Here is a 26746-nt window from a genome sequence, read left to right on the forward strand (position 1 = left end):
CACCTCACGAGCCTGCGCACTGCAGCCACTGAAGCCTGTGCACCCAGCGCCTGTGCTCTGCAGTAAGAGAAGCCACCACGATGAGAAGCCTGTACATTGTAATGAAGAGTCGCTCCTGCTTGCAGCACCTAGAGGAAGCCCACACGCAGCAACAAAGACCAGCGCAGCCAAAAATAGAAAATAACAATTTTTAAAAAGTGTTTAAAAATCATAAAAAGCCATACAGGTACAAGGTGGTATTGTTGGAGCATTTGAGCTATCTTATCTTCCTCTCTTTGGAGAAGGCAATGGCACCCCACTCCAGTACTTTTGCCTAGAAAATCCCATGGACGGAGGAGTCTGGTAGGCTGCAGTCCATGGGGTCGCTAGAGTCGGACACGACTGCGCAACTTCACTTTCACTTTTCACTTTCATGCATTGGAGAAGGAAATAGCAACCCACTCCAGTGTTCTTGCCTGGAGAATCCCAGGGACGGGGAAGCCTGGTGGGCTGCCGTCTATGGGGTCACACAGAATTGGACACGACTGAAGCGACTTAGCAGCAGCAGCAGCTCTTCCTCTCTTGGCGTTATTCACATGGACTGTACTGTGTAGCCTGGGATCAACACAGGGCCTGGCACATTCATGGGAAGAAGGGCATTATATCATGCAGATTCTTGGTCTTAGCATTTTGGTTTCAGTTCTCCCGGAACAAAGATCCATAAGGGTACACTAACTGGTGAGGCAGGAGCTGAGCCATGTCTGTGCTGACTCACCCCAGGCCAGACCTAGGCACCAACCCACATTCTCTATCCTACTGATCACTGAACCTCTGAGAAGACTTCACTTCTGAGCTGTAGTCTTCAAGAAGTACATATGTATCTCCCACTCTGCCCACCTCCCTGGGCTGCTTTGAAGATCAGACAAGATAGTAGACGTGTGTACAATACAAACGAGATGTTTGCTTATCTCTTTTTATTTATCCGTGCCTCTTTTCAACTAAGAGTTACAGGAAGTCTTACATTATTTCGTTAGCTTGCTAGGGTCCTGTTCTCTTGGGGAACTACTTATGTAAAGATGAAAACAAGAGAAAAATAACCTTCTGAAACCCTTTCCGGGGAAAGACCACAGTAAAAATAATGGGTCACAAGAGAGGTAAGAATATTGTTGTGAAAGGGAGAAAAAGGAACTAATGACCAGCAGCCAGCAAGGAGGGTAGGAAGGACAGATAATGGGTGACCAGGAGCCCTTGGTTGATGGTGGAGCTGATCAGAGTGAATTCCAGTTGCTACAAAAACAGACCATCTTCCCTGGGAGGAGATAGCTGGTCCATTGGAAGGCAGGTCCTCCTCTCTTTCTTTGGCTTTGGAATTTACTGGGGAAGGACCTCTGATTTGCTAACTGTGACTTAAACTGTATCCTGGTCCTGCATGTGAGCCTCAACAGAAGGGCCCTCTTTACAGATCAATAGGACCAGGCCAGGTGTGCAAACAAGGGAAGTTTGCAGGCAAAAGAAATAGGGAGTTTGGGGCACTGGACAAGCTCAGCAACGAATAGCTGAGCTAAAAGTAGCAGCCATTCCAGTTAAATGAAGCCACTCTGGAATATAATCCAGTTTTCTAGGCCATCTAACTTGTTTAAAAAAAAAAAAAAGCAAGAAACCTGGATTTCCAAGTTGAGATCTCCTAGTTTTAAATGTTAGAATTATTGTGTGGGGCCAAGAAGATGTATCCGTGATTTGCTTGTTTGGAGTCTCAACTGTATCACAAACACACTTTTATTTATTTGTGTGAATTTCTCATAAGAACCATCAGAATAAGCTCTATGTACCTGCTACTATTTCAGAGCACACTGACTTCTTCCCTCTTAGAAAAGCTACTGTATGTCTAGCTGGGACACAGGCATTATGGTGTAGGGGTTATGAGCTTGGACTCTGGAGCCCTGGGCTTGAATTCGTGCTTTATCACTTTCCTAACTGTGTGACTGCAGATAAGACACTTAATCTTTCTGAGCCTTGGATTTCTAATCTGACATGGAGCCAATTACACTTTATTCTTCAAAGGGGTATCATTAGGGTTCAATGAAATATATAAACGACTTGGTGCCATGCCTGACACATCAATGAACACTGAATAAATGTTAAATATTCTCGCTGTTAATAATTATTAACAAGCTGTTGAGTAGTTCAGTTTTTCCAAGCATTTTAATTTAATCTACCAAACATTCTTCTTTGAAGCAGCAATTCTTTCTCATTTTCTAGTGTATACCCTTCAGAGTCAGGGGCCCAGCCCAGGTCCCCAGATGTAGGATGATGATACGTACTGCCATCACCATTATCGCTATCAGCACCATGGCTTCCACCATCGTAACTATGACCATCACTGTCGTCATCACCACTCTTCTCATGAACAATATCATCACCTCCACCACCATAGCTGCCATCTTCACCATCAGCATCACAACTGCTACCATTATCACCATCATCTCTAGGGCTATTATTCACCACACATATTATGTCCCAGCTCCTATACTGATACTTGTACTTTTCACATCTATTGGATTTATAGCCTAACAGCAACCCCACTAAGTAGGAACTGTCTTATTCCTATTTTAGGAAGGAGGATGACTGGGTGCTAAGGCATTAAACACCTAGCTCAAGGTCACCACTACAGAACCTCTGGACTAGATCCAGGTCCAGGCCCATCTGACTCCTAAGCCTGAGCTGTCTTCTTTATGTCAGGCTCCTGAACAATTTGGGAAATGGAAGTGATGGAAGCTATAGATCATGCTTGTGTTGCCCGTCTTAGTGTTCTGAGGTGTGTGTCCCTTGGCATTTTGGTATTAATACATTGCTATCATTTTGTCTTTTTCAGATGGCTGATAGCAGTTTATTTAAAACCAAGGATTGACAGTATGTTTATCAAATAGTTCTCTGAAAGTTTCCAGTTACGGTTCTGCCACATCTCTGAAGTCTGGTGGTGGAGATCCAGCACAATGTTATCTGTGCCTGCCTAGGATGGCACACAGCAAAACACCATTCTTTGAGAGGAGCCCCTATCAGGGGTGGGATAGCCACACTCCAGGGAAGGTTATTACCAAACATAGCCTTTTGAATAGACGCTGACCACCTTCCAGTTCATGTCCTCCACTGTGACTAATCCCCTTAGACAAGGCATGGTATCATAGATCTAACAGGAAGTCCTCTGTCTTGCACGATTTCCAAAAGGTGGGTTTCTTGTCAGCCTGAATTGACACACTCTGCAATGAGCATATGACCTCCCTTCTCACTCTCACTCTTATCATCAAGATAAGCTAGTGAGGCCACAGTGGACTTGCAGTTGATTGGTCCACAGCAGCAGGGCAGCATCTGTGGCCCAGGTCCTACACTGAGCACCAGAGACACTAAAGATACAGAATTCAGAACCTTCGCCACTGTTGAGAGAAGAGATGAGGTTGGATGTGTAAGCTGGGGCTGGCCTGAGGGTATGCACCTTGTCAGGATGCTCTATGTGAAAGTCTGATTTTGCACTTCGAGGAGCTGCATGGAAGCGAAAAAACTTAATCAGCAGGCACAGCATAGCCAAGAGAGCAGCTTATCAGACATCTTCTGCCACAAACTTGCTACGTCAGCTTGGACTGGCTGCTTCAACTGGAGTCAGACTGTCTGGGCTTGATTCCCAGCTTTGCCGCAGACTAGCTGTGTGACTTTGGCAGGCTAGTTAATTCCTCTGAGCCTTAGTTTTGTTTTCTGTACAAGAAGGATACTAGTCAATTTTGCACAGAGTTGTTAGGAGAATTAAACAGGATAATGCATGTGAAGTCCTTAACATTGTACCTTGCATACAGTTAGAGCTGAAGGAGGGTTTAGTAAGAATAATAAAAATTAAAACATGTAGATATTCTCATTAGTATGTTCCAGGGCTCTGTGCTAAGTTTTGTTCTCCTTTACAGATCCACTCCCTGGAGAAGGAAATGGCAACCCACTCTAGTATACTTGCCTGGGAAATCCCACGGACAGGAGCCTGGTGGGCTACAGTCCATGGGGTCACAAAGAGTTGGACATGACTTAGCGACTAAACCACCACCACTACAGCTCCATTCACTCTCAGGATGACCACATCCTCTCTTGACTTTAAATGCTATCTCCAAATTTATACCTCAGGTCTCATCCCTCTCCTGAGCTTCATACTCATCCCACACACACACCAGTGAATGCATATGTGTATATGTATATATATCTGTGTTTATGTTATGTGTATATATATATACTTTTTTCCTTTCATAGACCTTAATAGGCCTTTAACACTCTCTAAGTCCCTCACCAAATTCTTGTTTATATCCCTACTCCACCAAACCTCTCCCAGCTCAGTAATATCAGCCCCACCTTCCTTGATACTCAAGCCAAAAAGCTGGGAGTCACCCTTGATTTCTCTGGCTCACTTGTCTCCTATGTCAGTAAATCCCATCAACTCGATGTTCAGACCCAGAATCTGAGTACATTGTCACTGCCACCACATCCACTCTGGTCCCAGCCATCCTCCTACCTCCCCTGGATTATTGTAACAGTGTCCTCCCTGCTGTCCTTGCTTTGGCCCTTGGCCTCCTGCAATCTACTCTCACACAGCTACTGAAGGGATATTATTAAGACCTAAGTCAGGTCACGTCACTGAGAAGGAAATGGCAATCCACTCCAGCACTCTTGCCTGGAGAATCCCATGGAGGGAGGAGTCTGATTGGTTACAGTCCATGGGGTCGCAAAGAGTCGGACACAACTGAGCGACTTCACTTCACTTCACTTTAAGTCAGGTCACGTCACTGCCCTGCTCAGTACTTTCTAATGGCTTCCCATTACCCTGAGAATGAATCAAAGTTCCATGAAGCCCACAAAGTTCCTTGGCCCTTGCTCACAGCTTCATCTCCCATCATCCTAACCCTTCTCAATGAACTCTACTTGAAGCTCCCACTCAGGGCTCCAAACTGCCTGCTCATCCTGCCTGGAATGCTCTTGCCCCAGATATCCATATGGCTCATCCCTTACCTTCTTGTGCTCCCTGCTCAAATAGTGCTAATCAAAGAGGTCTTCCACATCTACCCCATAAAGGAGAAACCACATCTCTTGTCCTTCTTTACTCTCACTGAAAGTGAAAGTGAAGTTGCTCAGTCATGTCTGACTCTTTGTGACCCCATGGACTTTAGCCCACCAGGCTCCTCCATCCATGGGATTCTCCAGGCAAGAGTACTGGAGTGGGTTGCCATTTCCTTCTCCAGGGGATCTTCCTGACTCAGGGATCAAACCCAGGTCTCCACATTGTAGGCAGATATTTTACCATCTGAGCCGCCAGGGAAGTCCTTCTTCATAGCACATGTCCCCTTCAGACCTATCATATACTCTGTTGTTGTTATTTATTGCTTCTCTTTCCTAGGGGAATATAAGCCCCATGAGCGTAGGATTTTGTTTAGTTCACTGTTGAAGAGTATGTACACAATAGGTATACTCTATGTCTTATTATGAAGGAAGGAAGGACCATTAGAAGCTTCATTTTTCCTGTCTCCAAAGAGCAGTGATTGGGTTAGATACTCTCTAAACGACCCCTCCAGCTCAAACATTTCATCTCTCTCTCAGGTCAGCAGAAGTCCAATCAATGGCTCTCAGCTCATATATTTTAGCAAAGTCATGTCACCCAGAAGACTAGAGTCCTTCTTCATAACAAATTAAGCCATTTACCAATATCCCCACACCCCCCACCCAAGTTTCATGAACTGAATCAGATTACCCTTAAGAAGACAGTCTTGAGCAAATTTCAAACCTGCTCACTATTAACCCCTGTGCAACCATCTCTTCTCTGACATCTGCTCCTCCTCCCTACTTTGTACCTAAAGAGGCTGGCCCATGGACCACTCCATCAGGGCTCCCTTGCCTTCTGGCTTGGCTGATTGGGTTTGGCCCATGGAAGCCGGAGATGAGGGGCAGGAAGCAAGAAGACCTGGCATATTTTGTCCCTGCTCCTTATTTTCTCTTCAATCTCTTCTGGCCACACTCCTCTGTGGCCCCAGCAACTGCCAGGCAGCCCTCCCCAGCTCTAGCTCCACTGGGCTCCCAGGACATCCTTTCTTTTAAGCTTTAGGGGTGAAAATGCCTTCTTCCTCTTGCTGGTCCCTGAAGTTTCAACATCCTTTTTGGCTCCATTTAGCCTATAAATGATTCCTTTATTAAAGTCTCTTCAGTGAAAGCCTATGAGTGGAATTCTGCATTCCCTCTGTCAGTACTTTGACAACAATGAGTGGATCTTGTTCCTTTGTGCTTTGAAAGGCATGTAAGTCGAGATACGTGATGCTTTCTGAGTAAACACTTGAGACCATGTGTGCGTGGGTATAGATAGCCCATGTAGTGGTTTAGAACCAGACCTAGAGATCTTTCACAATCTGAGGAGCAATCCATGCATTCTTTTTACTTGATTCAACCCCCAGACCTGTGAAATGGAGACTACTTGAAGAAATGTCTATGGATTGACACACCGTGGAAGTTCCACTAACACATGCTCCAGGGTGGGGGTAGAAAAATCCAGCTGAGTATTAATTTTATATTCTTACTATTCAGAGGAAAAGCTTAAGTCATCCTCTTTACTGTATAAGTATGAAAAAATCACTCTGCATGCCTTTCTTGGGACAAGAGTTTTGAATTCCTTTCTTTATCTTTATTCAGAACAGTTCTGCACATTCCTGAAGAAACAAGCATAAATCCAGAGAGCTGGGTGACAGGACAGTGGCAGAATGCCAGGAAACATATTATCATGTGTGCTAACCCTGTTTAAGAAAACAGATCATTTTAAACTTAAGCAGATTACTTTAAAAAACAAAGTGAAGCATAACCAAGGAGCCCTAACTGAGAGAATTTAAAACGAGACTATAATACAAACTAAAATAAGAAAAAGAGAAAAAGGCGGGGGGAATATATTTGTGGGGAGGAGTGAAAGATTTAAAAATTCAAGTTGATCATCGTGTAAATAGAGATGTAGACGTAGAGGACAGATGGGTGAACACAGTGTAGAAGGCGAAGGTGAGGGAGCTCAGTTCGGTGCTGCGTGATGACCTAGAGGGGTGGGGGCAGGGAGTTAGAGGGAGGCTCAAGAGGGAAGGGATATACGCAAACCTATAGCTGGTTCATGTTGCACAGCAGAAGCTATCATAACATTGTAAAGCAATTATATTCCAATAAAAAAGAAAAAAGTAATCAAGTAAAATGATCTTTTCTTTTGCCTTCATACTTTTGCTAGAGACAGGAGTACCTCTGAAAACATGCACATTTCAAAACAAGATATTCCAGCTAATCTGAGCTATCCAGCCAACATTGCAATAAAGAATGAGCTAGATTTCCCCATCTGGTGAAAAGCATTAAATTCACAAATACAGAGCTGTGGGTAAGAAGGTTTTATAAACTAGAAGGTAGCAATGGTCTGTGCATGTTTATTTCACCTTTGCAGGCTGCTGAATATGAAGAGCCTTCAAAACAGAAAGGATCTGAGTTCACTAAATAATAAGCCCTTTAATGCCTTCTAGAGAAAGGACAAACAGGAGAGGCTGAAAACTAGAATGAACACCTGATGAGGGGGAATAGCTCCCTCCTCCAGACCCTGTGATTCACCAGATACTACAGCACCAATCAGAGCCTTAGGTGGAGCTCAAAATTGATCTGTGACTTGGGACATAGCCAGAACACACAGAGTTTCCCATTTCAATAGAGTCCTGAGAGTACCCTGTATTCCAAGATGAATCTCTTGTCTCCATCTAGTTCTATAAGCAAGGCCATATGAGAATCTTTCTGAACATTCTGAACCTACTACTTATACTGTTGCACACTGGGTCCTTCCTTGACATGAGGGTTCACGTGATATATCGCAGCTAGGACTCAGTGCTAAGGGTTTCCCTTTCCAGGCAAATTGGTAGTCCTCCTTTCTGAGCAAACAAAAACTGACACGTTATATTTATTCTTATTTTCTCTTCTGAGTAATGTCACTCATCTTTTTTTTTTGTCTCAGTAGGCATGAATCTCAGAGCAAATATAATAATATTCAATATATATATTTTTAAAAAATATTTTATTTTTTAATTTTACAATATTGTATTGGTTTTGCCATATATCAACTAGCAAGACAACTCTTTCAGTGCAAAGCTATGTAGGAGTCCAAACATAAAATAGATATACGAGGCACTATTCTGAGGAGAGCAGAGACAGAAAAGCCCACAGATATGACCCCTTCTCATCTCCCTCATCCCTTGGTGGCCTCTCAGTCTCCTCTCAGGGTAAAGAGGGTTTCTCAAACACAACCCAGAAAATACATAATATAAAAGAAAAAAATCCATACATTTGACTGTGTTAAATAAGTTTCTGCATTTTTTTTTTTTTTGGAAAAGCCACCCCAAATAAAATTATAGGAGCAAGCAATCAACAGGGAGAAGATATTTGCAATTCTTATAACAGGCAAATGTGTTTCTGGATTATATAATGAATTATGAATGAGCCAGAAGAAGATGAACCTACCAATTTAAAAAAAATGGACAAAGTTATAAATAAGTAATTTCTAGAAGAAAGAAACTGATTGGCCAGTTAAGATATGGGAAGATGGTCAACCTTACAATTAATTAGGACATTATAATTAAAAGGCCACTATGGAGAACAGTATGGAGGAAACTTAAAAATAGGACTACCATATGAGCCAGCAATCTCACTCCTGGGCATATACCAGAGAAAACTGTAGTTTGAAAAGATACACACACCCCAATGTTTCTTGCAGCACTGTTTACAATAGCCAGGATATGAAAGGAACCTAAATGTTCATCAAAAAATCATCATAAAAAAGAGGTGGTACATATACACAATGGAACACTCTCAACCATAAAAAGAACAAAATAATGCCATCTGTAGCAAGATGGATGGACCTAGAGATTGTCACATTGAGTGAAATAAGTCAGACAAAGAAAGACAAATATGGTATCGCTTATATGTGGAATCTAAAAAATAAAAGGGAGTACAAATGACCTTATATACAAAACAGAAGTAGAGGCATGGATGTAGAAAACAAATGCTTCCTAGTGGGTAAATAGGGTAGGAATAAATTGGAAGACTGGGATTGACATATACACACTACTATATATAATATAAATAACTAATAAGAACCTCCTGTAGAGCACAGGGCACTCTACTCAGTACTCTGTAGTGGCCTGTGTGGGAAAAGAACCTTTAAAAAGAGTAGGGATATGTATACGTGTAACTGATTCACTTTCCCGTACACCTGAAACTACAACTGCATTGTAAATCAACTATACCCCAATAGAAACTTTTTAAGTGGAAAAAAAAAGACATAATGATTCCAACAATAAGTAGGAATAATAGAAAACCCAGGGGGAAAAAAAGACAGTTCCACATGTATCAGATAGGGAAATGTTTTAAAAGTTTGACAATCACTATTGTTGGGGACGTTCTGATGTGCTGCTGGTGGGTGTATAAGTCAGGTGAGCCCCTTGGCAATGTCAAGAGAAGGTGCAGCTGCGGGGATGTGCACAGCCTACATGTCGTGAGTCCTCTCCTAGACAAAGGTATTTACATTTAACACAAAGTTTTCTCCTAGATGTAAGCTATTTACATATTACACAAAGTCTCCACATGCATGCAACAATAATGCACAGGAGAGCTCATTAGAGTGGTTTTTGTAGTAGCGAAAATTTGGAAACTCACTCAGTGTCTATCAATATGCAAATAAACTAGTTGGTCCTTTCTTTAGAATGTTATTCAGCAGTTAAAACAAACAACTTAGATCTATATATATATATCAACATAAACAGCAAAAACACAATATAGAATGGAAAGGCACACTGCAGAATCAAAGGTACAGCGCGTTTCCATCTGTGTAAGGCTAACACACTAGCAATACGTACAATAATACACTACATACATTACAATATACTATGTCACATGGGTAGATGCATTTGTAGCACCAGTGTAGAAACCTGGACAGAAAGGATGTGCATTCTGCTTTCTGTTCCTAAACAGAAGTGGTTTAGGTACAGTGGTTACCTCTTAGGCCCAAGAGGGGATGAGAGCTGGCCAAGCACAGGAGGACTACAGCAAACCTGGGACATCTTTGTTTTTTATCATAAAAAGAATAGATTTGAGTCAAATATGGCAAAAGCATTTACATTAGTGAAATCTAGATGACAGGTAGATTGATAGTTGTCATATTATTCTCTGTTCTAATTTTTTAAAACAAAAATAATACACTTCAATGAAAACTACTACAATTAGGAAATCAAGTAATCCCAGCCATGATTTCTGGAAGAGACAGGAAAGACACAAAGTGCAAAGGGATTTCCTTCCCTTTCATGATCCAACACGTGACCTTCTACCCTCACTGTAGACAGAAGAACTGCACAAAAAAGATCTTCGTGACCCAGGTAATCACGATGGTGTGATCACTGACCTAGAGCCAGACATCCTGGAATGTGAAGTCAAGTGGGCCTTAGAAAGCATCACTACGAACAAAGCTAGTGGAGGTGATGGAATTCCAGTTGAGCTATTCCAAATCCTGAAAGATGATGCTGTGAAAGTGCTGCACTCAATATGCCAGCAAATTTGGAAAACTCAGCAGTGGCCACAGGACTGGAAAAGGTCAGTTTTCATTCCAATCCCAAAGAAAGGCAATGCCAAAGAATGCTCAAACTACCGCACAATTGCACTCATCTCACACGCTAGTAAAGTAATGCTCAAAATTCTCCAAACCAGGCTTCAGCAATATGTGAACCGTGAACTTCCTGATGTTCAAGGTGGTTTTAGAAAAGGCAGAGGAACCAGAGATTAAATTGCCAACATCCGCCGGATCATGGAAAAAGCAAGAGAGTTCCAAAAAACATCTATTTCTGCTTTATTGACTATGCCAAAGCCTTTGACTGTGTGGATCACAAGAAACTGTGGAAAATTCTGAAAGATATGGGAATACCAGACCACCTGATCTGCCTCTTGAGAAATCTGTATGCAGATCAGGAAGCAACAGTTAGAACTGGGCATGGAACAACAGACTGGTTCCAAATAGGAAAAGGAGTATGTCAAGGCTGTATATTGTCACCCTGTTTATTTAACTTATATGCAGAGTACATCATGAGAAACACTGGACTGGAAGAAACACAAACTGGAATCAAGATTGCCTGGAGAAATATCAATAACCTCAGATGTGCAGATGACACCACCCTTATGGCAGAAAGTGAAGAGGAACTCAAAAGCCTCTTGATGAAAGCGAAAGTGGAGAGTGAAAAAGTTGGCTTAAAGCTCAACATTCAGAAAACGAAGATCATGGCATCCAGTCCCACCACTTCATGGGAAATAGATGGGGAAACAGTGGAAACAGTGTCAGACTTTATTTTCTGGGGCTCCAAAATCACTGCAGATGGTGACTGCAGCCATGAAATTAAAAGACGCTTACTCCTTGGAAGGAAAGTTATGACCAACCTAGATAGCATGTTCAAAAGCATGTTCATTACTTGGCCAACAAAGGTTCGTCTAGTCAAGGCTATGGTTTTTCCTGTGGTCATGTATGGATGTGAGAGTTGGACTGTGAAGAAGGCTGAGCACCAAAGAATTGATGCTTTTGAACTGTGGTGTTGGAGAAGACTCTTGAGAGTCCCTTGGACTGCAAGGAGATCCAACCAGTCCATTCTGAAGGAGATCAGCCCTGGGATTTCTTTGGAAGGAATGATGCTAAAGCTGAAACTCCAGTACTTTGGCCACCTCATGCGAAGAGTTGACTCATTGGAAAAGACTCTGATGCTGGGAGGGATTGGGGGCAGGAGGAGAAGGGGATGACAGAGGATAAGATGGCTGGATGGCATCACTAACTCGATGGACGTGAGTCTGAGTGAACTCCGGGAGTTGGGGATGGACAGGGAGGCCTGGCGTGCTGCGATTCATGGGGTCGCAAGGAGTCGGGCATGACTGAGCGACTGATCTGATCTGATCTGATCTGCAGTGTATATGCTCCAGTCTCTGTGTTTGAAATAAGATGACATACATAAAGGTCCTAGCATGGCGTGTGACACAAGGCAATTATGTTAATTTCCATCCCACTTGCAAGCTTTTCTGCAGCATTATATGGGGGAATTTGAATAATAAATAGTGACTTGGTTGTCCTTCATGTTCCTAGTCATTAGGCACTTCAATTTACTGTCTCACAGTTCTATAGGTCAGAAGTCCAGTGGGCTTGGCCATGGGTCACACGAGGTCAGAATTAAGGTGTTTATCTCCCTGGCGTCTAGGGGAGAAGGCACATCCAGGCTCATGCAGGCTGAGCTCAGCTGCTAGGGTTCAGCTCCACGTGGTTCTAGGACCAAGTCTTGTTTCCTTGCTGGTTTTCTGGCCAGGTTTGTTCTCAGCTCCTAGAGGCTGCCCACATTCCTTGGCTCACTGCCCCTTCATTTTCAAAGCCAGCAACAGTGGGGTGAGTCCCTCTCATGCTTTGCGTCTCTCCTGCCTCTTACTGACTCTTCCTCCTCTACTTTTAATGGTCCATGTGATTACATTGGGCCCACAGATAATCAAGGATAATTTTTCCACCTCAAGGTCTGTAACCTTAATTACATCTGCCAAGCCGCTTTTTGCCATATAAAGTAACATATACACAGGGTTAGGGGTCAGGATGTGGACGTCTCTGGAGAGCCATTATGCTGCCCACCATACCACCTATTCAACTATTAAGGGACCATCAACAACAATGATTAAAATAGTAAGGCAGTGTTACAGATGACAAAATATAGGCCCAGTAAATCTTGGCTCCATGATAAGAAGTCAAGGAGTCTGACTCTAGAGACCATGTTCTTAACCACTATGCCACTGCAAAAGTGCTTGATCTACTCATTCTGGAATTTGTAGAGACAACAGATTGCTGTCTTAGCTCTGATTTTCATTGTGCCTTGCTAATGTCCTTACAGTACTCTGATACAGAAATGAGGCCTCAGGATAGGACCTGGAGAGTTGGGGTTTGAAAGTCCTTTCCATTTAAAGAGAAAATCTGAATTCTTTTATTCACAAGTTAATGATAAAGTCATGGTATTAGGGTCTTCAGTATGTCACTATACACATGGGATTGGACATAGAATCAAATATAGAGTATTAATCATAGAAAATGCTCACAATGTAAAAAGTGAAAACAGCTGATAATAGACTAGGAATAAATTACTATTTATTGAGCCCCTGAAAATACCAAGCACTGCACTAGACACCTGGATACAAAGTGACTAAAACTCCCACCCCATCTTATAGAAGCTTACATTCTATGGGTTTCTGGGAGATTGACAACAACAGGTACTGAAAATAATATATATATATTAAGTATATCATATACATGTGAGTGTGTGTGTGTGTGTGTGTGTGTGTGTATATATATATATATATATATATAGCATGTCAGAAGGTGATAAGTGCTTTGGAAAAAAACAGAACAAGATAAGGAAGACCAGGAGTGGTACATGGGCAAGTTTCAGTTTTAAGTGGGAAGGTCAGGTAGGATTCATCTAGAGAGTGCTATTTGAGCAAGGACTTACAGGAGGCGAAAGATCTGTCACACAGATATTAGGGGAAAGAATATTTCAGGCAAAAGGGATCTCCAGTGGAAAGTCCCTAAGGTAGGAGCATGCCTTGGGTGCTTGAGGAAGACCAAGAAGTCCAAAGTGTCTGCAGTAGAATTAAGAAGAACACAGTAGGAGGAGCAAGTCAGCAAGGGTCAGCAAGTAAAGAGGCCAAACGATGTGGGACCGTGGCTTTGACCCTGAGCAAGCCACTGGAGGACTGCCATCTGATTTGTTCCGAGTGGAGTGGAGTGGCTGCTGTGTTGAGAGTAGACTATAGGGAGAAACCTAACCTGCCTCCTGAGAAATCTGTATGCAGGTCAAGAAGCAACAGTTAGAAATGGACATGGAACAACAGACTGGTTCCAAATCGGGCAAGGAGTATGTCAAGGCTGTATATTGTCACCCTGCTTATTTAACTTATATGCAGGGTACATAATGCAAAATGCTGGGTTGGATGAAGCACAAGATGGAATCAAGATGGCTTGGAAGAATATCAATAATATAACCTCAGATATGCAGATGACACCACCCTTACGGCAGAAAGTGAAGAGGAACTAAAAAGCCTCTTGATGAAAGTGAAAGTGGAGAGTGAAAAAGTTGGTTTAAAACTCAGCATTCAAAAAACGAACATCATGGCATCTGGTCCCATCACTTCATGGCAAATAGATGGAGAAACAATGGAAACGGTGAGAGACTTTATTTTTTGGGGGTCCAAAATTACTGCAGATGGTGACTGCAACCATTAAATTAAAAGATGCTTGCTCCTTGGAAGAAAAATTATGACCAGTCTAGACAGAATATTAAAAAGCAGAAACATTACTTTGCCAACAAAAGTCCATCTAGTCAAAGCTATGGTTTTTCCAGTGGTCATGTACAGATGTGAGAGTTGGACTCTAAAGAAAGCTGAGCACTGAAGAATTGACCTTTTGAACTGAGGCATTGGAGAAGACTCTTGAGAGTCTCTTGGACTGCAAGAAGATCCAACCAGTCAATCCTAAAGGAAATCAGTCCTGAATATTCATTGGAAGGACTGATGCTGAAGCTGAAGCTCCAATATTTGGCCTCCTGATGTGAAGAACTAATTCATTGGAAAAGACCCTGATGCTGGGAAAGATTGAAGGTGGGAGGAGAAGGGGATGACAGAGGATGAGATGGTTGGATGGCATCACTGACTCGATGGACATGAGTTTGAGAAAGCTCCAGGAGTTGGTGATGGATAGGGAAGCCTGGTGTGCTGTGGTCCATGGGGTTGCCAAGAGTTGGACACGACTGATTGACTGAACTGAACTGAACTGATAGGGTGAAAAGTAGAAGCAGGGTGGCTAGTAATCCTGGCAGGCCCAGACCATGTAGTAATAACTGGAGAGTCTGAAGTCTGGTTCTCTTTTCAAGATAATATGCTGATGGACTGGTTAGGGTCTTTAGCAATGAAGGTGGAAAAGACTAAGTGTAGAACAGGTTTGGTAGGGATGGGAGTGAGTGGAAGGGAAAAATAGGAGTTCATCTTGGACATGCTGAGTTTCAAAATGCTTATTAGACATTCAAATTGAGTTGGTTGTTGGTTATGAGTCTGAGGCCCAAGAGAGAGGTCTGGACTGGAGATAGAATTCCCAGAGTTATCAACATAAGATTAAAGTAAAATGAGAGTTGTGGGGGTCCCTGGGGCACCTCAACTTTGTAGAGAAGAGGAGAAACAAGCAAAGGAGACAGAACATGAGAAAGTAGGAGGAAAACCAAGACAGAATGGTGTCCTATAAATCCATATCAAAGCTGAATACTGACCACTGGATTTAGTAACCTGGAGATCACTGGTGACCTGAAGAGAGCTCTTTTCAAGGGTTGGGGAAGCTGGAGGAACTAGGCTGGATTGGCCTTAACATTTCATGGGAGGGGATGAATTAGTCTCCACGTAAAGACAACTGTTTGGAGGAATTTTATGACCAAAGAGAAAATAGAGAAATCGGGTATAGCCTTGGGGGAATTGGAGGCTATTAATATTATTATTAAAGATAAGAGGAACAATGGCACATTTGTTGGCTGATGGGAATGATCCAATAAAGAAAGGGAGGGAAGAACTGCTGAAGTATTGTCTTTGATTGGCCAGAGGGGATTAGGTCAAGGAGAGAGAGAGAGACTGCCTTTAGATAGGACAGGAGAAGAGTGCTGTCCAGCAGTGGGGCTAAGGAAAATGAACTTTTGAGTGACTTATATTTTCTGGTCAAAGAGGATTCTTCTCTCTCCATGAGGTCACTATGCTTGCAGCTGCAATGTTCAGTGTCTGGAGTCTAGAGTCTTTTAGTGACCTCAATATTCCTTTTGTTAGAACCAAGCTGCCTTAAGTCTTTCTACCTGTTCAGTTTTTTATTTTTATTTTTCCAGGGAAAGTTCACGTAGCAGGATAGAATGTCAAAACTTACTGGGCAAAAGTAGCTATCTGATTCCTTTCTAGACCCAGAACTAAATTATTTAAAAGACAGAATATACATGTACTTAATGCCCTACCAGCAAAGGAGGGGCACTAAAAGAGAGGGATGCAAAAGGGCAGAGAAGAATTCAGGTTAATCACATTTATTCAGAATTTTGCCATCTCTAAAGCCAAACGATGTTATTTTGATTTCTGACTGCATATAAATTTTCTGTTTTACAGTTAAGCACTGCTTTATGGTTATGGTGTCTAAGTATCACAATCCAGCCCTGTTCAATCCATGTCCCTTTGAGTAGAAGAAATCCTGACCCGTGGTCAGAGATCATACTCAAGACTACATAGACAGATCTTTTACACGTGCCTGATCCAAACAGGACTGAGAAGAAGCATCTGCAGCTCAGCTTTAACTCAACACCTCTAAGTGAATAATCATAAGAAATGTGTATCCTAAAACAGTGGGCCAGAGTATCATGTCTACATGTGACAAATGACACATGGTCCATCTAAATAAAGATTTTCTTTTATGAAACCCAATTACATCAAAGCCATAGGCAGCTCCTGGTCTGTCTCACAAAAGGTATTGAAGACATGGATGGGTGCCTTTGCTTATAGTGCACAGAGAAAACACATCGTTCTCTAGTTGGCCCTCTCAATGAGGTTCCTTCACTTGATGAAATAGTCAAGCATTTATGTTCTTTCTTTCCAAATTACATTCTCCAGAAAAGAAGTGGAAAGGGTGGACAGTGGATTTGCCTTTCCCTAATGGTAGACAGGGGCAAGGTTATGGAAGAGGAGGGTAAACATCAGGGCATTAACAGGAAAGAAAACAGAGAGAGGCAGTTGGCAGTAAGAGAGAACAGGAGTAAATTCAGTTCCCACTTGCATGTGCTACAAAGAGAAATAACCCACAGTTCCTGCCCTGACTATCTGATAGGTTAGAACAGGTTCTCAGCATCTTCAGTCAGTCAGTTCAGTTGCTCAGTCGCATCTGACTCTTTGAGACCCCGTGGACTGCAGCACGCCAGGCTTCCCTGTCCATCAACCAACTCTCAGAGCTTGCTCAACATCTTGAGTAATATCTATTAGATAGTGTAGGGTTGGCAGAAAAGTCCAATTGAGTTATGGAGAAACCTGAAGGTCTTTTCGGCCAAGCCTGTATTTCACATGCCCCACCCACTCAAATTATCAGTAAGGGTACTTCTGGACTATGATAAGATATTTTGCAAAAGATATATAGTTCTGAGCTCAGAATTTACACATTTCCCCTTTTTCACTGCCCTCTGTAAGGACATTGCTGGCAGCCCTCCCATCCTCACCTCTCACTTCTCCCAGCGCATAATACACTCATGGAGTTAGGTTGATATTGACCCATCCCCAGCTCCAGGACTTAAGCAAATCTGTTATCATTCTGTTTGGTATAAGAAAAGGAGTGCGACTTCTCTTTTCCTGGAGAGAAAACCAGGACTGTGGCATAATGGTTGAGGTGGAAGTGTTGGGGGTGGAAGACAAGTTCTTCCTTGACATGTGGTACAGTGTGGATGTGGGACCTAGAACTGCTAATGTCATTTTGCTACCATGGGTGACATAAGCTTGAGATGAAGCCAGTAGAGCAAGAGCACTGCAGCCGAAAGGAGCTAGGGTCAGACACAAATATGCCAAAAGTTCATATAACATACATATATGTGTGTGTATACACATACATATTTATATATATTAGTTACAGAAGCTAATACATTCCTTTTAACATCGTTTAACCCAGTGGCAACTGGGTGTTGGGAACTTGGCACCAAAAGCACCAATACCCATAACAAGTCTCTCAACACTGTGGCCAAGAACCTCCAGTGTAGAGTAAGTTCAAATACAGTACTAGTTTGACAAAGAAAACAATTATGTGCTCATAATAGCAACTATTATTATAATATTAGATAGGTTATATCATGTCATATATAAGCATACACTAAATGCCAAAGAATTGATGTTTTTGAACTGTGGTGTTGGAGAAGACTCTTGAGAGTCCCTTGGACTGCAAGGAGATCCAACCAGTGAATCCTAAATGAAATCAGTCCTGAGTATTCATTAGAAGGACTGATGCTGAAGCTGAAACTCCAATACTTTGGCCACCTGATGCAAACAGATGACTCATTGGAAAAGACCCTGATACTGGGAAAGATTGAAGGCAGGAGGAGAAAGGGACGACAGAGAATGAGATGGCTGGATGTCATCACTGACTCAATGGACATGAATTTGAGCAAGCTCCAGGAGCTGCTAATGGACAGGGAAGCCTGGCGTGCTGCAGTCCATGGGGTTGCAAAGAGTCAGACGTGATTGAGCAGTTGAACTGAACTGAAGCCCCCTACATATGCGTACCTTCTAGTTGCAAACTTTCAAAGATGCAAATGTGGGACTTCCTGGTGGCACAATGGATAAGAATCTGCCTGCCAATGCAGGGGACACAGTTTCAGTCCCTGGTCTGGGAGGATTTCACGTTCCATGAATCAGCTGAGCCTATGCACTGCAACTACTGAGCCCAAGCTCTAGAGCCCAGGAGCCACAACTACTGAGCCTGCATGCTGCAAATACTGAAGCTCGAATGCCCTAGAGTTGCACACCACAACTACTAAGCCCACAGCTCATATGGCGCAACTACTGAAGCCTGCACACTAGAGTCTGGGCTCTGCAACAAGAGAAGCCGCTGCAATGATAAGCCCATGCATCACAATGAAGAATTGCCCCTGCTCACTGCAATGAGAGAAGACTACGTACAGCAACAAAGACCCAGGGCAACCAAAAATAAGAATAACAAATAAATAAACAATATTTAAAAAACAATATTATACAAAAATGCAAACATGTTTGCATGTCCAATCATGTAAGCTGAGGTGTTTGTAAGGTAATTGTACTCTAAGGCTAAGGATGCTTTCTTTATTTTTTGTTTGTTTTTTTTTATGTATTATTTGTGTGAAAAGTATTATAAACCAACTACAGTTTAGTAGTCGGCTTCCACTGGCTTCCCTGGTGGCTCAGACAGTAAAGAATTTGCCCGTGGTGCAGAAGACTCAGGTTTGGGTTGGGAGGAACCCTTGGAGAAGGGAATGGCTACCCACTGTAGTATTCTTGCGTGGAGAATCCCATGGACAGAGGAGCCTGGTAGGCTACGGTCCATGGGGTCGCCCAGAGTCAGACACGACTGAGACCAAGACTGCCACTGTCACAGTACAGTACTATATAGTTGATGGTGTTAGTTGGGTACCTAGGCTAACTTTGTTGGACTTACAAACAAATTGGATTTACAAATGCACTGTTGGAACGGAACATGTTTGTATGTAGGGACTTAATGTATTGTATACAGATATGTAAGATCCAAAAGCAAATGAGAGCATTTAGAAAGATGTCTTGGGATCGAGGTGGTGATGGCAGTGGTGACACAAGACAGAGAATGAACATGAAAACTCCAGACGAGGTAATACTTCATAATTGTTCATCGGCTCTAAAATATATAGAGTTACCAGAGAGGTCTTCCCATCATAAAGCTATAAACAGTATGGGAGAGGTGTTGCTAGAAGACAGAAAGTCCCCACAGATAAGAGATTGTAGATCCAGACAGGAAATACTAAAACATCTCTGGTGCTAAGTCACTTCAGTCATGTCCAACTCTTTGTGACCCTAAAGACTGTAGGCCGCCAGGCTCCTCTGTCCATGGAATTCTCCAGGCAAGAATACTGGAGTGGGTTGCCATTTCCTCTTCCAGGGGATCGTCCCAACCCAGGGATTGAACCCAAGTCTCTTATATCTCATGCATTGGCAAGTGGGTTCTTTACCACTAGGGCCACCTGAGAGGCCAAACATCTCTGGACCAACCAGCAAAACTGATGCTCAGTGTGGCTGACATACTACGACCATCTTGGAGGCCCTGAGGTATTAATGCCACTAGTGTGTAAAGTAAACATTTGGTCATTAACAGAAAAACAAGTGTCTCAAACACACAGGCAGCTAGTTCACATGACTATGGTGTGTTTAAACTAGTATGTTAGAGGGTCCTCCAGAGAACACAGTACCTGAGGATCCATCAACTTAGTTGATTCAATAAAACATGACACCTTTATTTAGTTGCATCCTTTAACTACAATGTTCACATCCTTTAAGAAAAATATTTTTCCCTCCCTCCATCTCAGTTCTTTTATTTTTCCATTCCTCTTCTTTGTGTGTGGATGCTTGCCTTTATAAGTACAGCTTCTCATTGATACTTGAGGTCATTTTGCTCTGGGGCCTCAGGATTGTGCAAGCTCAGCCTGCGTGGCTCTAGGCAGGTTCTTGAACTTGACTGCATTCAGGAAATTTTTAATATTTCCTGGAAATTGCTTGAGTCAGCTCAGAAATCAATGATAAGACATATCCTGTAAGCCTGTGTACAACATGTGGGCAGAGTAAAGATAAAGTAATTTTCCAGCTGTTAAAATCATGAGCAGAGGAGTCCCTTCAGCGAGTTTCCTTGTGTAGGATAGAAAGTTAAGGCAGGATGGAGTGGGCAGGACGCTTGCATGATGCCTGGAAAATGAAGTGGGAGAGAAGACCATGTGGTTGTGGGAAGGCCCCTGAGCGCTGAGAGGACAGATCCCAGGAAAGAGGTAAGTCTACAGTCAGACCAGAAAGTCCTCCAATTTTCATTTTTCCAAACACATCTTAGCATATAAGCTATGAGAAAAGAAAAGTGCACAGTGTGCTTGGAAAACTCAAAAGAACAAAATGTTTGAGCTTTTCTGTCTCACAAATCCCATATTCTACCTTGCAGTTCTAAGACTGGAGATGAACAGTGTTACTCAGTTCAGATAAGTGGCTGAGAAATAAAAGACATTTTCTGGTTCCAAGTGCTCAGATATCTTGGGTACAGGAGAAATCCAGAAATCTTGTCCCTCCACTTCACACAGAGCTTTAGTAAGTCTCCCTGGGTTTGAGGACCCTCAGGGGATCAACTACGTTCTTTTTCCCCTCCCTTTCTCCTTCCTCCCGCCCTCTTTTCTGCCATTCATTCAAACAGCTCAGGGACCACGGATCACTATCAGATACTATGATAGGTGCTGGGAATAAAAGGATGACTAGGCATGGTTTCTGTCCCAGAGGACAGCATTCCCTAGTTGAAGAGCCAAAATATGACTAGATAAGTTATAATATAGAAAGATGATTGTTATGAAGAACATGGAACAGTGGGAGTCTGAGCCTGCTGTGGGGTGCATTTCTACTAAGGTAGGGCAGGGAGCAACTTATCAAATATCTCCACAGAACCAGGCATCCAAGAGATCATCAGCTAACAGGAAGTTCTGATACCAAGAATAATATTTTAGCTGGCAGAGAAATACCCTCAGGCAGAGGTTTGATGAGTTGGTGTTAAAAAATTGCCAAATTTCCTCTTATAGATTGTTGATTGGAAAGGAAACTGGCACTGGTTTTTATTTGCCTTTTTTTTTTTTTTTTGAGGAGAGAAGTAATCTGGCAGTTTTTCTATCAAAACAAGAATGGGCATAAAAATATGTATCTTTGACCCTGCAATTCTATTTCTAAGAAATATGCTCTCAGATACATTCTGAAGAATGTATGAGGATAAATGTATAAGTAAGCTCACTAAAACATTGTTTGTAATAGTAAAGCTTATAAAAGACCTAACTAATTATAGAGGAATGGTTAAATAAATTATTAAATACTATGCAGCACTTTAAAAGAATAATACAGAGATCTAAGTGGAAAGAACTTGTTCAGTACAAAAAGCATGATGCAGAATACTTTATAGAGTCTAATACCAATAATGATTTTTAAAAACTCTCCACACATACACACGCATTCTATTTTTCCATATATCTGTCTAGAAAGAAGCATAGAAAGATGTTCACAAGTTAATAGCAGCTATTTCTAGGGAAGGGAATAAGGCTGAAAATAGGGAAGAGGATGGATGGAATGGATACTCATTTTTCCATTACCTATTGCTATGTGATTTGAATTATTTTTATACTGAGCATGCATCTGTAATCTGTGTGTTACTCTTACTATAACATAAAAATGACATTTCAAATTCCAATGGCTTCAAAAATACCACTTTGGGCATGAGGCAGGAACAGAACCTCTAGTGAAGTGGTGAATGGTTGGCAAATTTCAGCTGCACAGAAGTGGCCTCTGACATTCTGCACATTCCCCAAAGGGAGAAGGCCTCAGACTTGCTCTTTCACAGTCAAACCTAGGACTCTAGGGAGTCAGCAAAGATTATATGAATGTGTGAAACTTCTGAGCTGAGCTTCTGATTCTGTCCATGTGGTGCCATAGGGACAATCAGAAAAGTGGAAAGTTCAGTCAATTGAACTAGCTGCTTCAACTATAAAACTGGGCCCATCCCTTCCCCATATGGATCAGTGACAGCATCAGTCAAACCAGTTATACTTGTTGGCATGCAGACAATAAGCCCAGTTATTAGACAGAAACATTCCCTTTCCAACCAATAGCTGCCCCTTCTTGCACAGGCAGAACCAAAAGCATGCATGGCACTCTCTGGCTATTAACTTAAGTTGTTGGCTTACCCTTTGTTCAAAAAATTTTTGAAGCTGCTTCTTGGCAGGAGTGTGGAGGGGGCCCAAGGACTTCTCACATGAGATGAAAGCAATCCAGCTTGCAGGCAGGCAGGGCGGCACGGAGGAAGAGAGTCAGCCAGATCTAGATCTGCACCGTCTGTTCTTGCATGCTCTGTGACTGTGGGCAAGTTCCTCCACCTCTCTGGGACTTTCTGTCCTCATCTGCAGAAGAGGAGCATATTTTGCCATTCAGTCACTTGCTCTAAGAACTAAATACACCTTAGCAATATGCCAGCCACGTCATCCCTGTATTATTATAAGTATACTGAAGAAAAACATTTGTGTTTGTTATTAAAGCATAATATCCTTGAGATTATCATCTGGTCTACAGCTTTCATTCTCATTTGACTTTTTCAGTTCAGCAAAGGCCTCTTTTCCGGCTAGAGAAATGTCTTGGATTTCAGGTTCAGGGCAGTTTGGTTTTTGGGTGGGGTGGGCTCAGTATAGTCTGGGGCATCCTAGTTGGAGTCTGTGTCCTGCAGCTTGCCCATGTCTTCAAAATATCTGGTAAATACCAAAAGCAAATTTCACCGAGCTGGTAATTCCAGGGGAAACAGAATTTCATACTGTTTACCAAGAAGACTCCCAGGTAGGCACTAAACTATTTGGTCTGATTTTTACCACTAGGGACAAGTTTCCTTTTGAGTTCTCCCAATTCTCCTGCTGCAGAAGCAAGAATCCTTTTGGGGTTAGAGCTCTGGCAGTTCTGTGGGCTTTGCAAGCCCCACACATTTCTTGGTCCTCTCCAGAAGGCTAGAGTAACCGGAGCAGTATAAAAAGTATATTCAGTCTTCTGTGTCTGGAAGCAGACCAACCCGAAGTATGGGGAACAGCAGACTGTATTAAAAGACCAGCTGAGAACACCACCTTTATACAGACAGAGGGAGAAAGGAACAATTTATGAATGTGGCTGTACCCTTGCTGAGCTGAGCTCCCCATCAGTTAGTACCTGGTCACATGGCTGGGGAAACCATCCAGATGGGCAGGGAAGTCATCTCACCCACCTGAGGGATGGATGAAGAGACAGAGGAAGGTCACTCCTCTGGTCCACAGCAGAGCTTGGATTTTCATCTGTGCTGTTCAGCCCTCAAGTCTGAGCTCTGAACCTTTGGGATCATGCAAAGTCCGAGGGACCCTGTCCCAGTGGTCCGATCAGCTGGTGACTTTGAGCAAGCAGTTAAACCTCTCTGCAGCCTCAGTTTCCCCATCCATAAGAATGGGAATCAGAAGAAGCTCTCCCTCAGAAACTAGGTGTATCGATTCAGTGATTTAATATACCAAGAGATTATCAACAATGTCTGTATACAGTAAGTGTTCGTATGTTGTTATTTATGGGTGTGATGATTATTCCCCTTCATGGATCACAGCCTTGCCATGGTGAAGGGACTTGCCTAACTCAAAGGAGCTACGAGCCATGCTGTGCAGGGCCACCCAAGATGGATGGGTCATAGTGAAGAGTTCTGACAAAATGGGGTCCACTGGAGGAGGAAATGGCAACCCACTCCAGTATTCTTGCCATTAGAGCCCCACCTGGAGAACCCCCTAAACAGTATGAAAAGGCAAAAAGATGTGACACTGAATGATGAGCCCTTACAGGTTGGAATGTGTTCAATATGCTACTGGGGAGAAGTGCAGGGCAGTTACCAACAGCTCCAGTAAGAGTGAAGTGGCTGGGCCAAAGTGGGAACAGTGCTCAGCTGTGGATATGTCTGGTGGTGAAAATAGAATCTGATGTTATAAAGAATAATATTACATAGGAACCAGGAATGTTAGGTCCATGAATCCAGGTAAACTGGACACAGACAAGCAGGAGATGGCAAGATTGAACACTGACATTTTAGGAACCAGTGAACTAAAATGGACAGAAATGGGTGAATTTAATTCATATGACCAGTATATCTATTACTGTGGGCAAGAATCCCTTAGAAGAAATGAAGCAGTCCTCATAGTCAACAAAGAGTCCAAAATGCAATAATTGGGTGCAACCTCTAAAATGACAGAATGATCTTAATTCATTTCCAAGGGAAACCATTCAACATCACAGTAATCCAAGTCTATGCCCAACCACTGATTCCAAAGAAGCTGAATTCAATGAGTTCTATGAAGATCTACAACACCTTCTAGAACTAACACCAGAAAAAGACACTCTAGGGAAAAAGACATCATAGGGAATTGGAATGCAAGATTAGAAAGTTAAGAGATACCTGGAATAACAGGCAAGTTTGGTCCTGGAATACAAATGAAGCAGGGCAAAGGCTAACAGAGTTTACTCAAGAGAACATACTGGTAACAGCAAACATCCTCTTCCAACAACATAAGAGATGACTCTACACGTAGACATCACCAGATGGTCAATATCAAAATCAGACTGATTATGTTCTTTGCAGTTGAAGATGGAGAAGCTCTATACAGTTAGCAAAAACAAGACCTGGATCTGACTGTGACTCAGATCATGAGCTCCTTACTTCAAAATTTAGGCTTAAATTGAAGAAAGTAGGGAAAAACACTAGGCCATTCAGGTATGACCTAAATCAAATCCCTTATGATTAACCAGTGGAGGTAATAAATAAATTCAAAGGATTAGGTCTGGTAGAGAGGATGCCTAAAGAACTATGGACAGAGGTTCATAACACTGTACAGGAGACAGTGACCAAAACAATTCCAAAGAAAAAGAAATGAAAGAAGGCAAAGTGGTTGTCTGAGGAGACTTTACAAATAACTGAGGAAAGAAGAGAAACGAAAGTTAAGGGAGAAAGGGAAAGATATACTCAACTGAACACAGTTTCAGAGAATAGCAAGGAGAGATAAGGCCTTCTTAAATGAACAATGCAAAGAAACAGAGGAAAACAATAGAATGGGAAGGACTAGAGATCTCTTTAAGAAAACATTTCATGCAGTGATGGGCCATGATAAAGGACAGAAACAGTAAGGACCTAACAGAAGCAGAAGATATGAAGAAGAGATGGCAAGAATACACAATATATAGAATATAGAAAAACTATACAAAACAGGTCTTAATGATCAGGATAACCAAGATGGTTTGGTGACTTACCTAGAGCCAGATATTCTGAAGTATGAAGTCAAGTGGGCCTTAGGAAACGTTACTTGAACAAAACTAGTGGAGGTGATGGAATTCCATCTGAGGTATTTAAAACCCTAAAAAATTATGTTGTTAAAATGCTGCACTCAAAATGTCAGGATATTTGGAAAACTCATCAGTGGCCACAGGACTAAGAAAGGTCAACTATTATCCCAATCCCAAAGAAAGGCAATCCAAAGAATGTTCTAACTACCACCCAATTGCACTCATCTCACACGCTAGCAAAGTAGTGTTCAAAATCCTGCAAGTTAGCCTTCAGCACTATGTGAATAGAGAACTTCCAGATGTACAAGCTGGGCTTCAAAGAGGCAGAGGAACCAGAGACGAAATTGCCAACATCTGTTGGATCACAGAAAAAGCAAGGGAATTGCAGAAAAACATCTACTTCTTCACTGATTACGCTAAAGCCTTTAACTGTGTGGGTCATAAAAAACTGTGGAAAATTCCACAAAAGAGATGGAAGTACCAGACCACATTACCTCTCTCCTGAGAAACTTGTATTTTAGTCAAGAAGCAACAGTTAAAATTGGACATAGGAGCAACTGACTGGTTCAAAACTGGGAAAGGAGTACGGCAAGGCTGTATATGGTCTCCCTGCTTATTTAACTTATATGCAGAGTACATCATGTGAAATATTGAGCTAGATGAATCACAAGCTAGAATCAAGATTTCAAGGAGAAATGTCAACAACTTCAGATGTGCAGATGATACCACTTTAAAATGGCAGAAAGTGAAGAGGAACTAAGAGCCTCTTGATGAGAGTCAAAGAGGGGAGTGAAAAAGTTGGCTTGAAACTCAACATTGTAAAAATAAGATCATGGCATCTGGTCCCATAACTTCATGGCAAATAGAAAGGGTTGGTGGGGGGCGGGAGTGGAAGGAATGACATTTTATTTTCCTGGGCTCCAAAATCACTGCGGATGGTGACTGCAGCCATGAAATTAAAAGACACTTGCCCCTTGGAAGGAAAGCTATGACAAACCTAGACAGTGTATTATAAAGCAGAGACATAATTTTACTG

At 42.3% G+C, this 26746-nt stretch overlaps 1 protein-coding gene across 2 annotated transcripts in view; it reads right to left on the minus strand.

Moving 5' to 3' along the window:
* LOC147369581 (uncharacterized) overlaps positions 1 to 26746 on the minus strand; it is a 476034-nt gene that overhangs the window by 125628 nt on the left and 323660 nt on the right. For both annotated transcript variants that reach the window (XR_015167603.1, XM_086412193.1), the window contains one exon: positions 22575 to 22787. The gene's annotated coding sequence lies outside the window, so the exon portion shown is untranslated. The remainder of the gene's footprint in view (positions 1 to 22574; positions 22788 to 26746) is intronic.

This window comes from Bos grunniens, chromosome 7, assembly GCF_055505025.1.
Source record: "Bos grunniens cultivar Pamir isolate PY7600 chromosome 7, Bosgru_T2T1.0, whole genome shotgun sequence".
NCBI classification, from domain to species: Eukaryota; Metazoa; Chordata; class Mammalia; order Artiodactyla; family Bovidae; genus Bos; species Bos grunniens.